Source organism: Sciurus carolinensis, chromosome 7 (assembly GCF_902686445.1).
Source record: "Sciurus carolinensis chromosome 7, mSciCar1.2, whole genome shotgun sequence".
NCBI lineage: Eukaryota > Metazoa > Chordata > Mammalia > Rodentia > Sciuridae > Sciurus > Sciurus carolinensis.
Genome location: NC_062219.1, coordinates 89,953,049 through 89,967,315, shown reverse-complemented (window position 1 = coordinate 89,967,315; position 14,267 = coordinate 89,953,049). Strand labels below are relative to the sequence as shown.

At 35.4% G+C, this 14,267-nt stretch overlaps 1 protein-coding gene and 1 pseudogene across 1 annotated transcript in view; one reads left to right on the top strand and one right to left on the bottom strand.

Moving 5' to 3' along the window:
• Col9a1 (collagen type IX alpha 1 chain) overlaps positions 1–14,267 on the bottom strand; it is a 127,817-nt gene that overhangs the window by 99,150 nt on the left and 14,400 nt on the right. The gene's annotated exons all lie outside the window — the stretch shown is intronic.
• LOC124989516 (dnaJ homolog subfamily A member 1-like) lies at positions 9,114–10,279 on the top strand (annotated as a pseudogene).

Below are 14,267 nucleotides of genomic sequence, written 5' to 3'. Positions count from 1 at the left end.
CCATTCCTTATTTTAATTCCTGGTTTCTAAGTAGACATAGATCAATGTTTAGGAGGTCAAAGTAAAGAATACTCAAATTTAAAATAGTCAAACTTTTCACCCTTCAATTAATAGTGGAGAATGAAAAAAATTACACCTCAGTGTAGAAGTCACAAACTTAAGATAAATCACACTCCAGACTATTAGTTATTGGCTTATTACAGCAATGATCTCTACTTGGTTGCCTTGTCTTATTTGCAGTTACCTTTCATTCTAGTTTGGTTTCATTTTTCACATTAGCCAACTAGATTAAGACCCTTTTAAGAGTCGTAGGACAAGGACTTTTCTTCCTGCAGTGCACAGAAGGCAGTGAAACACAATTCTCATAACACAGTTTGAGTGGTTTAGCTTTGTCTTGTAAAAACCCTATTGAGGGTCACAGAAAGACTTTTGCAAAAAAAAATCACATTTAATCCTCAATAATATGTAGGGTGACCAACTCATCCAAATTTTATCCTATTATTTTCCTAGTTTGGGTATTGAAAGTTTATGTCCTGGAAATTACCTCTCCATCCCTATCCCAGGTAAATAGGGATGTCTGCTTACTCTAAAAACAACCAGAACCAGCATCAAGTTACCGTAGACTTTGGATTATTATGTACAACCTTCATACCAGATGCTCTTTCCTGATATTGATAAATGATGGATGACAAAGAAGACCAGATTAATACCATCAGCCACCATGTAAGAGCTCTACTGCATTTTAGATGTGCTACCTGAAATTCTCACAATGATTGTATAAGGTAACTACTGTTGTTACAATATAATCATATAAAGAAACTGAGTCTGTAAGAGATTAAGCGATATCCACAAGGTCACACTGGAAATGAGTGGTAGAGTTGAGAATTAGGCATAGTTCTGTCTAACTCCAAAGAATGCAATAGTCTATTTCATCCTCTTTATCTTGCATTCTGAAGTTCAACAACCATAATAAATGTTAAGAATATCTACATAGAGGAGATTTTATAAGAGTTGAAGAAAAAGCAAAAATAAAATATAAAAGTAGGAATAAAACAAAATGCCAGAGTCTAAAGGAATCCAATCAAATTTAGGGCAGAAATAAGATAACCAGCTGCTAATTGATGGATTACAAATTGCCCAAGGTCAACTTCATAAGAATTTTTATAACATCCTGTCAAATACTCAAATAAAATATCACCTTAGGTTAAAAAGAATTTTTATATGTATGAAATATTTTGTTCTTAATTCTTTCTCCTCAGAGTCAGTAACAAAATCCAGTATAAACATGATTTGTTCCTTAAATTTTTATATTTTGATTTATGCTGCATGCTAAAGCTGTTATTTAAGAACTATCTGAAAGGTGTCACAAATTGATTTATAATTTAAATCATACCTATGCAGATTTGTTCTCAGCACATATTTAAATCTCAGTTAAATCAGCAGATATTTTTAGACCAGCATAATTTTAAGTGTTGCTAAAGAAATTCATGCCTGCTGCTTTTTACTTAACATTCTTATATGCTCCTAATGTCTTACTACATGCTAGATCTATGAAATGCTGTCTTTCATTGGATACTTTAAAGGTGCAAACCCAAGAAGATTTCCTTCTAGTCACTACTCAGTGAGGTAAGGAACTGATACCTATCAGTGTTAATGGGAGTTAGTCTTGACAACATGTGACAGCTAGCAGCAGTATCTGCACGTGTGTCTCTCAACAGAAGAGCAGAGAGATGAACATTGTATATAGACCTTGAATTTTTTTTAATGTGTACTCTTACTTCACCCCCTCTTCACTTTTCAGCTTAAAAATTTTTTTTAATACTCTTAGGTGTGGTCAGACTACTAGATTTACAAGCGACTGAATCAACAACCAGCTCTAAAATTGTCAAGGTCTTAATTATATCCAAAGTTTCTAATACTGTAGTTTTACCCAACACTGCTGAAATCTGGGGAAAAATTTAATATCTTTAAGATATCATTTATTTCCACCCCTATAATGTCTTTTTCCAAAAGGAGATCTGGCTATAGCACCTTTCAGAGTTTTCTGTAAGTCTTTTCCTGAAGAAAGCCTATGTAGTCTTGATATCAGTGTGAAAATGAGAGACCACTGATGTGTTATACTGTCAGAAATGGACGTTGGCAGTGTTTACAGCCACCGTGATAGAGCATAATGGATGTAATTTAGTCCTTCTGGATTAGATATTCTCTAAAATATGTACAATTTTTCCTGGTAGCAATAATGAATTTCTGTGAAGTTTATGTGTAAATAAAATGAACCCTCAGGCATCTTAAACTCACGTTTGTAAGCATAAACAGTGTAGACCAGTAACTCTTCAACCAGCTGATGAAGAATATAAAACAATTGGCAGGGGTAGTTTCTTTTACTTTAAATTAAATGCATTATGGGTTTAGCACAATGAAAGTGTTGTCAGATTTTTTTAATTCTTATAATTACATCATCTGTACTATAAGAAGAAAAATGAGAAGAATAATGTGGAAGAAAAGCTAAATTAATTTTGCAATTGCAATACCTATAAGCTCCTGAAAATTTTAGTGATTGTCCTTTGTTTTTTATTTGTCTAATAAATATGCAGATGTGTTCTTTCTTTGGCTATGTTCTGTTTCACCCTCCAATGGGAAAAAGAAATAGCATGTAAGCTTCGTTATTCACAGAACTCATAAAGAACAAATGGATATTGGTATAGTGATACGAATTAATCCATATAAACAGAAAAAAACTCTGAAATGAATAATAAAATGCTGCTTTTGAGTAAAGCTCAGTTCAGTGAATTAAAAGCTAAGTTTGTACTTTTAAATACATAGTACGAGTCAGTACACTGGTGTAATTATAAATCATAAGTCTTATTTACTTTTTACCTAGGCTATTTCTTTGTTTACACCAATCATTATACATTAGCAAGACAAGATTGGGCACAAATGGACAAGTTAATTACCCACACCATTAGAATTCTCATTTTTCTGTAGTGTGAATGAATTTCAAATTAAAACTACTAATTTGTGTGTTTTTTTAAAATGTCACATTGTTACACAGGAACTTGAGTGTGAAGAGAACAGAAATAACTCTCAAATTGTTGAGTGGAGAAGGTGCTTTTTATAGGTTCCTTTCTGTAGAAACTTTTATAAGCATCATTTATTTTAGAAACTTAGAAGCTATAATGTCATGGAATAGAGAACTAGAATAAAAATAAGCTGGAAGAATCCTGGATCAATGTTATGAAAATCTCACCAATGGAAAACAAGTTGAAATCAGGTTGAAATATTCTAAAACACCTTGCATCTGCTAATAGTAAACTGAGTCAGATCTATTTTGTTCCTCCACAAAGGAATAAAACAGAAAATAACTTTGGAATGTTTCTCTCCTGCTATATACTGAAGGAGTTTTGACTTTATAATTAAAATTCTAATCTTTCTTGTTCCCCACATAAGTATCTTCTCATCCTTGCATGTCATGAGATTCTCCTAGGATGAGCTTGTCACACCCAGTCAAGTCACAGCAGACAGGTCTAAGAAAGAATGGAAAAACTCAAACCCAATTCAAAATAGTTATCAGTATCCATATGAAAGAATTTAGTTCGCCAATGATAAAAATTATACCAATTAAACAAATTGACAAAATGGCTATATAGTAATTTTACGTAAATGTACACACATGACAAAAAAGATTAAAACTAGGTGCTATTTTTAAGTACAAAATCCAGTACACATGCATAATTACTATTAATAGTTCTATTCCTCTTAAACTAGAAATACTGGGAAACAGGACAGCCAAAGATACCAGAATGCTAGTCAAAGGGTTAAGGGCTCTTCCTACCACAATTCCACTATAATCAGGACAGTTTGGAGAAACTGTCCAAACTGAAGCCCAGGTTTTGTTGATGCTTTAGGATATTATTTTTAAAGTACTTCATTGCTTGAGCTGAGACAGATGAGGACATTTCTTAACCACACTGACGATTGAGAATTATGAAGGATCTGAAATGTTGCCTTAACTGCAAGCTAATGTGACAGGCAGCCATAGATTCATAGGATGCTGGCAGAAGACACAAGCTTCCTGGGTTAGAGACAAAAGGAAAGATTTTTTAATTCATAGTAATGTCTAAACCAGAGTATAAGTATCTATAGTCTGAGGGCAATTCCCACAGGATGATATGAGGAAGGCCAAATGATACCTGCATAAGTAGGGGGGCATGTTGTAGAAGGAAACTCAAATGTTTTATAATGGGTGGTAACCTTTCTGACCTTGCTGTGGAGGGATATATTTATTGTACTGTAGAATAAGCAAACTTGACTTTGTTTCCTACACTAACTCTCTTCTAAAGCTGTTCACTATACAGACATACTTGAAAAGCTAAGCTGGAACAAAGACAGTCAGTACCCCTGCTCATAAGATGTGTGAAAATGTAAGACCCATGGAGATTTGTTTCCCAATATTGACCAGACAGTGAAACTCCATAGTAAGATATATAGTTCATGATTCTTTTCTCCAAATAAGGTTTGGGACAACCCAGCACTATCTTCCTCAGAAACTCCACATTCACCTTCTCAGTCCTGTATTGTCCATTATTTTTTTCCTTTTACTGTCCATGGCTTCTCATATTGGGTCTAATTCTTCTATTCAGTCTTATTTTTGCTCTGGTTCCTGAACTACTCTTTTCCACCTTCAGGTCCTTGATTTGCCCCTGATTTATGCTTGTAGTTCATACCTTCTGGAAAGATGCTGTCACAGGTAACCTACCAGTAGCAACTTCCTTACCTGGGACTCCAGGACTGACCTGATAAGAATCCCCTTCCTCTCAGAGTGCATATACTGGCTATGAAACTGATCATTCCCAGGGCTGGGTAGAACACCTATATGGGTTATCATTATAGGCAACTGGAATTGAGTTTGGCTTGTTCTGGCTTTTTTTGTTTCTTAAATGAGTTTTCTAGGGAAGGAGAAGACTCATCCTGTGCATATGCAATTTTAGTTAATGCTGTTTAGAATAGTCTTTTAGTCTGTAAGCCCAATATGTTACCATAGAAACAAGTCTCCATCTAAAATACATCCAATCAATTCTGAATTTATCATTCAGAGCCCCTTCATAAATTGGAATAAATCCAACAGGTACCCAGAATGTCAGCATTTAGGCCATAAGCTGCATTTTCTTCTTTTATTTAATTATTTTAAAGTCATGAAATGAAGAATGATGATTCCAACTTAGATATACATAAAAATAGGAAGACATTCAAAGGAAGAATATTCTTTCTTATTTATCTTGTTCTTGAAAAAAACATTAAAATAGATCAACATATACCATTTCAAAAAGACAAGGTTATTTTTCAATCGCTAGACAACGGTGAGACTGAAATGAGGGGAAATGGTTCACTTAACAGCATTATTCTTCTTAACAGAGAAACCTGTAAATTTATTTATTGGAATAATTCCAATTTTTATAGTGAGTTTTAATTTTCTTATACTTCTTATCTCTTTGAAAATATTTTAACCACTTAATATTACCAAATGTAATGCAAAGGGAGTCACAGATCCAAACAAGGAAAATTCCCTAGAATTTAGGGTTAAGATAAAAAATTTCTCTCCCTCAGAATTTAAATAAACAAAAAGGATGAAAATAAAATTAATGAGAAGAACCATCAGCAAAGCAAGTCTAAGCCAAAGAATGATTAGGCTGTGTTGCCAATAAAATGTGTTTCCCAAATTTCTTCTTGGAGTTAACATATTTCACTAAAATTTCATTGGGAAAATATTAGCATAAAATATTTAGAGCAGTGTTATTCAACAGAACTTTCTGTGCAAGGGAAAGGCAGTGGGGGAGGGAGGGAAAAAGGAGGGGAAAAGAGAAAGAAAAGAACTTTCTGTAGTTATTGGAATGTCCTGTGATTTGTTGTTCAATCTGGTAGCTACTGGTCACAAATAGCTATTGAGCTCTTGAATGGACCTAGTGACTGAAGTGCCAAATCTTTAAAAAGTGTTAATTAATTTAAATTTACTTTGTGACATGTGGCTAATGGCTGCCATATTGAACAGTACACTTTGATTACTTAATACTCATAGAGGTGGGTCAAACTGAGAGCTTCGAACTCTAATTTCTCTACTGTTATTTTTCTCCATTGTTAGATTGGTAGGAAGACTCTAAATGAATTCTGCTGTCATGTATAACTAATTAGGACAAATTTTTAAAAAGAGAAAAAAGAATTTTTTAAAAAAACCTCAGATTTCATCAAGATTCACAAAACACATAGTATTTACCCAAACATAGTCTGCCAATTTTTCCCTCAGTTGCAAAAACAAAAACCTTTATGAATATGTATTCACCTTATATTAATATGGTATTAATCATTCTTTATTTTCAGTGCCTGATAGCACAGAAAAGTTAGGTAGAACATATATATCACTGCAGGAAATCCAATTTCCAATTATTCCAAGATATTCAAAGTTCATCAATGACATATTTGACTCCAAAAACAAGATAGTTATAGCAAGAATTTTATTTTATACATTTCAAAAGATTTCTTAAAATGATATTAAAATAAACTAGTCAACTCCCATATACATATTTAATTATTTAAATATTTATATATAAACATGAAGGGTGTGGGGAGAGAGAGAGCAAACTAAATGATAAAAATCTAGAATCTAAGAGTGTGGAGAGAAATTTTACATGTAGAAAAAAGTTCCTGCAAATTACAAAAATTCCCAAATTCTGAAAAGTGAATTGAATGTTGTTGGTTGTGGCTTAAAAGGGTTTGATTTTATAAATGGACCTGGTGTGCTCTTCTCATCATTTTTCTGGCATCTCAACAGCAGACAAGGAAAGTTCTTGTTTTTCCAGCAATGTCTGCTTGGTAAAGTCTAAGTAGGTCAGGGGAAAAAGTAAAAAGCTTTTCTTTCAGTGAAAAATTTAAAACTCAGAACCTCCTTTATATTTAAAACTGCTTTCACTGTACAGTTGCTAAAAGCAAACAAGGAGCAAGCCCCTTGCTCCCAGATGTCTGCTCATAGATCCTGAAGAGAAAACAAACCAGTGTCTAAAGTGCAACTTCCTGGAATATTTTGCATTAAATTTCCAATGAGATATCAAAGACATGGTGAAGTATAGTTATGCTCCACAGGGGCTGTCCAACCAGCAGCCTCCTTTTAAGAAACAGTGAACTGTAATTAACAGACCACCTATAGCAGAGACAATAAATTTGGCTGTACATAATTTTCAAGTGCAGATATAGTAAGAGTAGGGGGAGGGGGAAGAGGAGGAGTAGAGAAGAAGAAGAAGAAGGGGGAGGGGGAGTGGAGGGAGGAGGGGGAGGGTGGAGAAGAAGGAGGAGAAGGAGAGGGAGGAGAGGGAGAGGGAGAAGGAAGAAAAGAAATGATATGAGAGTTGGAATTAGATTGAGAGACAGCAGGAAGATGAGCTGGGTTTGATTTTCTAAAGCCATCACAAATTGGATTATAGTATCTGAAACTTGTTAGGAGTGCAGAGATTTACATCTGTGCTACTCCTTTTGCAAGGGATAATGTTTCCATTGAGCTGAACTTTCAACTAATGCCAGTATCTGATAATAAAATTGTGATAGTAACTTTTGCACACTTGTTTATGCTAACATGTATAACCCTGATGGTAACTGGGGTCTCCCCCATCCCTGAGTTCCAGGTAAAATTGTCCTAGTTCATGCAAGTCCTAAACCCATCATAAGACACATACACACACAGACTTACAAGGGGAAAACGTGCTAAGAAATCAACCAGAAAACTGCCTAACCACAACCTTTATTTCACCTCCAAAAACAAAATGAAGAGAAAAGAAATTTTACTATGACCTAAGGCCAATGTCTTGATAATTTTTAAATTTCAGATTTTACTTCCTGGTTAAATATGTCGTGTGAACTACTAAATACTGGTTTGTTTTAAATTCTAAACTACTTTTATTTCCCCCTGAAGAAGAAATTTAGAAAGGATCCCATTTATAAAGCAAGCTACAAAGGCTGGGTGAGGGGAGTAAACACACTAAAGTCAGTATATATATTTAAGAGAGCCTCATAACCTTGATTTAAGGGCTAAAATAAATATGGTGTCTCATCACATTTCTGTACTTGTGGGCCAACACCACAGAAAAGCAAACTTAAATGAATGAGATTCTTTGATTAATTTTATAGTACAAACAGTTTAAATATCACAGTGGCAATACAATTTAAATTACACAGATGGAAATGACAGTGTCCTTAAATAGATTCCTGCACAATCTTTCAGGATTCAGAAGGCTCTTATTTAAGTATCATAGCCTATCTTAATATGATTTACACATTGATATCTGCTACTGCTATCAAGATGCCAGTTTAAAGAAGGTGACTTGTGTATAATTCTACTGCAAGAAAATTTTCTAGCTGGGCATGATGGCACATGCCTGTAATCCCAGCAACTAGAGAGGCTGAGACAAGAAGATCACAAGTTTGAGACCAACGTCATCAACTTAGCAAGGTCCTAAGCAACTTAGCAAGACCCTATCTCAAAATAAAAATAAAAAGGGTTGGAGATGTGTTATTTCCACAATCCCAGAGTGCCGGGGACTCGATCCCAGGTCTCCAGCATGAGAGGCAGACACTCTATGAGATGGGCTATATGGCCTGTGCAGGGCTGGAGATGTGGCTCAGTAGTTAAGCACACCTGTTTTCAATCTCTAGTACCAAAAAAAAAAAAAAAAAAAAAAAAAAAAAAGAGTGAGAGAGAGAGAGAGAGAAAGAAAAGAAAATTTTATTACACCTAACACACCAAATATTATAACTCAGCAACACAATGCACTATGAAGTAAAGTGTCAGTTCTTTACGTTATTTACCCTTGTGATTGCATGGCTGTCTGGGAGCCTTGTCTCCTGCCAGTATCACATAGCCCAGGAAAAAAAATCAAAATTCAAAGTACAGTTTCCATTGAATGCGTATCTCTTTTGCATTATTGTAAAAAAAAAAAAAATTATAAGTTGAGGTGGAACTTTCCAGAAACTTCATGAGAAGTGCAGGAACACTGGCTACCTGAACTGCATGCAGTTATGCACTCTATCCTATTTCCCCTTATCAGCCCCAGCCCACTCACCAGCTATAGAAAATGGTGAAAGAAACCAGTTACTATGATATTTTGGGGGTCAAACCCAACACCACTCCAAAAAAATTGAAAAAAGTTTATAGGAAACTGGCTTTGAAGTATCACACTGATAAGAATCCAAATGAAGGAGAAAAGTTTAAACAGCTTTCTCAAGCTTATGAAGTTTTCTTTGATGTCAAGAAAAGGGACTCACATGACAAAGGAGGAGAACATACAATTAAAGAGCTGGGCAGGTGGTGGTTTTGACTCCCCATAGACATCTTTGATATGTTTTTTGGAGAAGGATGAAGGATGCCAAGAGAAAGGAGAGGTAAAAATGTTATATATCAGCTCTCAGTAACCTTCAAAGATTTATACAATGGTGCAACAAGAAAACTGGAAAAGAAGGTGATTTGTGATAAATATGAAGGTCAATGTGGTAAGAAAGGAGCAATAGAGTACTGCTCCAATGGCTAAGGTACTGGAATACAAGTAAGAATTCATCAGATAGGACCTGGAATGGTTCAGCAAATTCAGTTTGCTCCAGGGCAATGGGGAAAGGATCAGTTCCGAAGATAGGTGAAAAAACTGCAATGGAAGGCAGATAGTTAGAAGAAAATTCTAGAACTTCGTTTTGACAAAGGCATGAAAAATGGACAGATGATAACATTCCATGGTGAAGGGACCAAGAGCAAGGACTGGAGTCAGGAGATATTATCATTTTCTTAGATCTGAAGGACCATGCTGTTTTTACTCCATGAGGCATAAAAGCATGCATATGGACATAGAGCTGGTTGAAGCATTATGTGGCTTCCAAAAGCCAATATTCACTCTTGATAACCAAAGCATAGTCATCACCCCTTATCCAGGTCAGACTAACAAGCAGGAAGCTATAAAATGTGTGGTAAATGAAGGTATGCCAATTTGTCATAGACCACATGAAAAGAGTCACCTAATCTTCAGGTTTGAGGTAAACTTTTCCTGAAATTGCTTTCTCTCTCCTGATAACCTCTCTTTGAGGGAAGAAAAACTCCTACCTGAGAGGAAGGAAGTAGAAGAGATTCAAAAAATGTATCAGGTAACTAGTGGACTTTGATTCAAATAAGGAAAGATAGTGCCAGTGTAAAGAAGTGGCATATGCGGATGATGAATATCATCCCAGAGGTGGTGTTCAGCATCAAACCTCTTAATGTGGGTCAGTGAATAACATGCTGCAGGTATTTTACATGCAGTAGTGAATGAACCAATGACTATAATCATAACAATCTCCTACTTGCTATTATTTTTGTTTTAACATTTAATTATAGTAGTGTTTTAAAAGTTAAATGAAGAACAAATGCAAATATAAAAGCTCAAATAAGTCACAAATTGAGCCATTGTTAAGTTGTGATCTTTCTGTACAAAATACATTTATGTCTTCCTAAGTCTCTTGTGTTACTCAGCATTTTTTAAAAATTTTTTTAGATGTTGATAGACCTTTATTTTATTCTTTTTTTTTTTTTTTTTTTTTTTTTTGTGGTGCTGAGAATCAAATCCAGTGCCTCACACATGCAAGGCAAGCATTCTACCACTGAGCTGCAACCCCAGCCTATTACTCAGCATTTTGTTGCTGTGAAAAAAATACCTGAGATAAGCAACTTAAAAGGAGGAAATGTTTCTTTTCAGCTCATGATTTTAGAAGTTTTAGTCAATGGTCACTTGCCCTTTTGGCTTTTGGGTATATGGCGTGTCAATCTACAATGTCAGAGAAAAGGTATTCACCTCCTGATGGCCAGAAAGCAGAAAGAGAGCAAGAAGTATTGAGGACAAAATATATCCTTCGAGTGAACACCCACAATGATCTACTTCTTCTAACTAGGCCCCACCTCCTAAAGTTTCCACTGCCTCCCAATAACCCAGTAAGCTATGAATCCACAAATGTACTAAACCATTCATGAGATCAGAGTCCTCATGATCCAATCCCCTCTCAAAGGCCCCATTTCTGAACATTGCCACACTGGGAAACAAGCCTTCAACACGTCAGCTTAAACAGAACGTTTAAGACCCAAATCATAACAATCCCCAAAGGTCTCATCACGTTACAACATTAAGTTCAAAATTGCATCTAAATTTCATTATCTCTGAAGTTCCAAATATAATCACTGATTAATCTAAATCAGGTATAGAAAAAACTTTGGGTACAATCCTTCCTAGAGTACATTTTGCCAACATCTTTAGATGTGTGAAATTAAAATGACAAGTTATCTGTTCCAAGCATATAATGGTTTGATAGGCATAGGATAACACTTATAGACATTCTGGTTCAAAAAATAAAAAGATAAAAGGAGTCACTGATCTCAAGCAATTTTAAAATCCAGCCAGGAGAACTCCATTAGATTTCTTGGTTCCATCCTCTGGGCTCCTGAATTCTGTCCTTCTCAATCATACTTCCTTTTTCATGAAAAGTAGCATGATTGCAACTGAGTTGTTTTATCAGCCTGTATCTCAGTCTATTCAGGCTGTTATAACAAAAATAGCATAAACTGGATAGCTTATAAACAACATGATGATATTTGGAGATAGGCCTTTAGAAGGTAATTTGGGTTTAGAAGAATTTATGATGGAGACCTCATCATGGGATTAGTGTCCTTATAAGAAAAACAAAACAAAACAACAACAACAAAAAACACCATGGATCTTGCTTGGTCTCTTTCCCAACCATGTAAGAACATAGCAAGAGGGTCGCATGTGATCTGCAAGAGAGAAAGAGAACCTTCATCAACACATCCATTTTGGCTCTCCAATCTCCAACTTCTATCATCCAGCCATGCGAAATATATATTTCTGTTATTTAAGCCATAGAACTTAGGGTATTTTATTATTGCATGAAACTAATATAATCGTTAAGGAAGAATTTTAGTTTTTTGGTCTGTAACTGTTGGTTTTAACTTTCATAGAATGAAAATGTATTAATATATTCTTTTATAATTTAAAATAAAACTAAATAAATTTAAAAGATCTATAATTAATTTGGGATTAAAACTCAGTTACTTCTTACACATCACAACTGGATCAATTACAGGTTGAATGAACAATCTATGAAAGACCTTAATGGACAGTGTCATTAACACTCATTCCCCCTTTGTAAGATGTCTCACTAATCACACAATTTTAAGTTATGCAATTAACAAGTATTGCAGTTAAAATATCCTTTATAACATATCAGAAATTCAAGGGATTATAAAAAGACTGCTTTTCTGAAGGCATTTAGATGTATATAAAGCTTAACAATTCATTTAAAGAATGCCTTTATAAAAAAATGACCCATAAAATTCAGACCATTTGTGGAATTGCCACTATACTAACAGTTCTTAGAGGAAAAACTTAAAAATAAGTTAAAGATTGCCCAAATAAACATTTCTTTTTAAAAAGACAAACATACGTTATCAAGATGCAATTTAAAATGTAATTAATGTTTCTTGGAGCTTTAATTTAGTAAGACAGTATTAATCAAAGCACTGTATAAATACAAATGTAATTTGGATATTATTTTGTCATTAATGCAATTTGTCCATCATATTATTTAGTTATGGCCATTACAAACTTGCTTAGACCTTAAATTCACTGCTCCACCCACTCTATGTACATAAAGAAGTGTATACAAAGAGAGAATGTCAACATAAGACACAAAGCACTATCCTAAAATTCAGTTGAGTCCCAGGTCTGCCGCTAAACAAACTTTCAGAGTTCCTTAGGGTTCCATGTATGTCCTTGTATCATTCTTACAATTTTAAAACTGTATAAAAAATATCTTATCAATCCCAACATTAATTTTAGATCCCAATAATTTGCTGTTTCATAACAAAATCTATCTAACAGAGGGAAAATAGATGTTAAATAATTCATGTATAAATAATTTATACAAGTTAGTAAGAATCATTATGAGTATGCAATAGGCTTGACCTTAAGAAATACAAAACAGGGGGCTGGAGTGGTAGCTCAGTGGTAGAGTGCTTGCCTGGCACGTGTGAAGCCCTGGGTTCAATCCTCAGCACCACATAAAAATAAATAAATTAAATAAAAGATTCATTGACAACTAAAAAATATTTAAAAAAAAAAAAAAAAAAAGAAAGAAATACAGAATGGGAGGATGGAGCAAAATGGTGGCTGAATAAGATCCTTCAGAGATCATCTCCCCACAAATACACCTAATTGAACAGCTATTCACATACCAAACTACCTTCTCAAGAGCTAAAGAAGTCCAGAGAGAGCCTACTTTTAGTAAAACAAAATGATAAGATATTTTTAAGAAAACTGGAAATAAAGGCTTGCCTGTCTCATGCCTCCCCCAACTTCACATGGCCCAGCATGGAGAGAAACGCCACCTGCTTGGGGGAGGAAGAGAAATAAATCCAGCTCTTAGACTTGAAATCCAATACCAAGCACACCACAGCAAAACCCAGTGCTAGCCAAAGCCCCACAATCTCTACCACCAGGGCAATACCTTCAAACAAGTCTTGGGAACTGCTTTAGGCCAGGTGGCTGACAGCTTCCATCATCCCTCCTCCAACCTCAGGCAGCAGAGCAAGAAGCAAGATTCCACCTGATAGTGAGCAGGCATGAAAACTAGCACAGAGTTTTGTCTCAGAGCCTGTGTCAAGCACACCATAGTGAAACCAAGCACACATTAGAAATTGAAGTCTCTGTATGCAATCCAGGGCTCATAGATGGAGCCTGTAATACACCTGGTATTAGGTACAGATCTACGTGCTGGCCAGAAAAACATGATTTTTTTAGCCTGCATATTTCCAGCCTGGAGTGGGCCCAAGGGCATACCTGCCCTCCTCCAAAACCTATGCAGTATACAGTAGCTGTAAGAATTAGATACACTCCAGCTTAGTATCAGCCTTGGTATCCAAGGAGCTGTCTCCACCACTGCCCCCATCAGGTAGCAAAGCTATCACTAGGCCAGTATTCACAAATGGGACTCTCGAACTTCCCCAGCACTAGGCAGAGACTTGAACTCCAGTGGTATTTGTGTTGTGGCCTACATCACCAACAATTGCAGCATAAGCCTCAATGTACTGCTGAGACTGTGCTGGTCCTATTAGCTATGAGACTCAGGCATGATCCAGCTCAGCATCAGCCTAGGTGGCCAATGGACTGCTTTCATCAATACTGCCCCAACCTCAGGCAGCA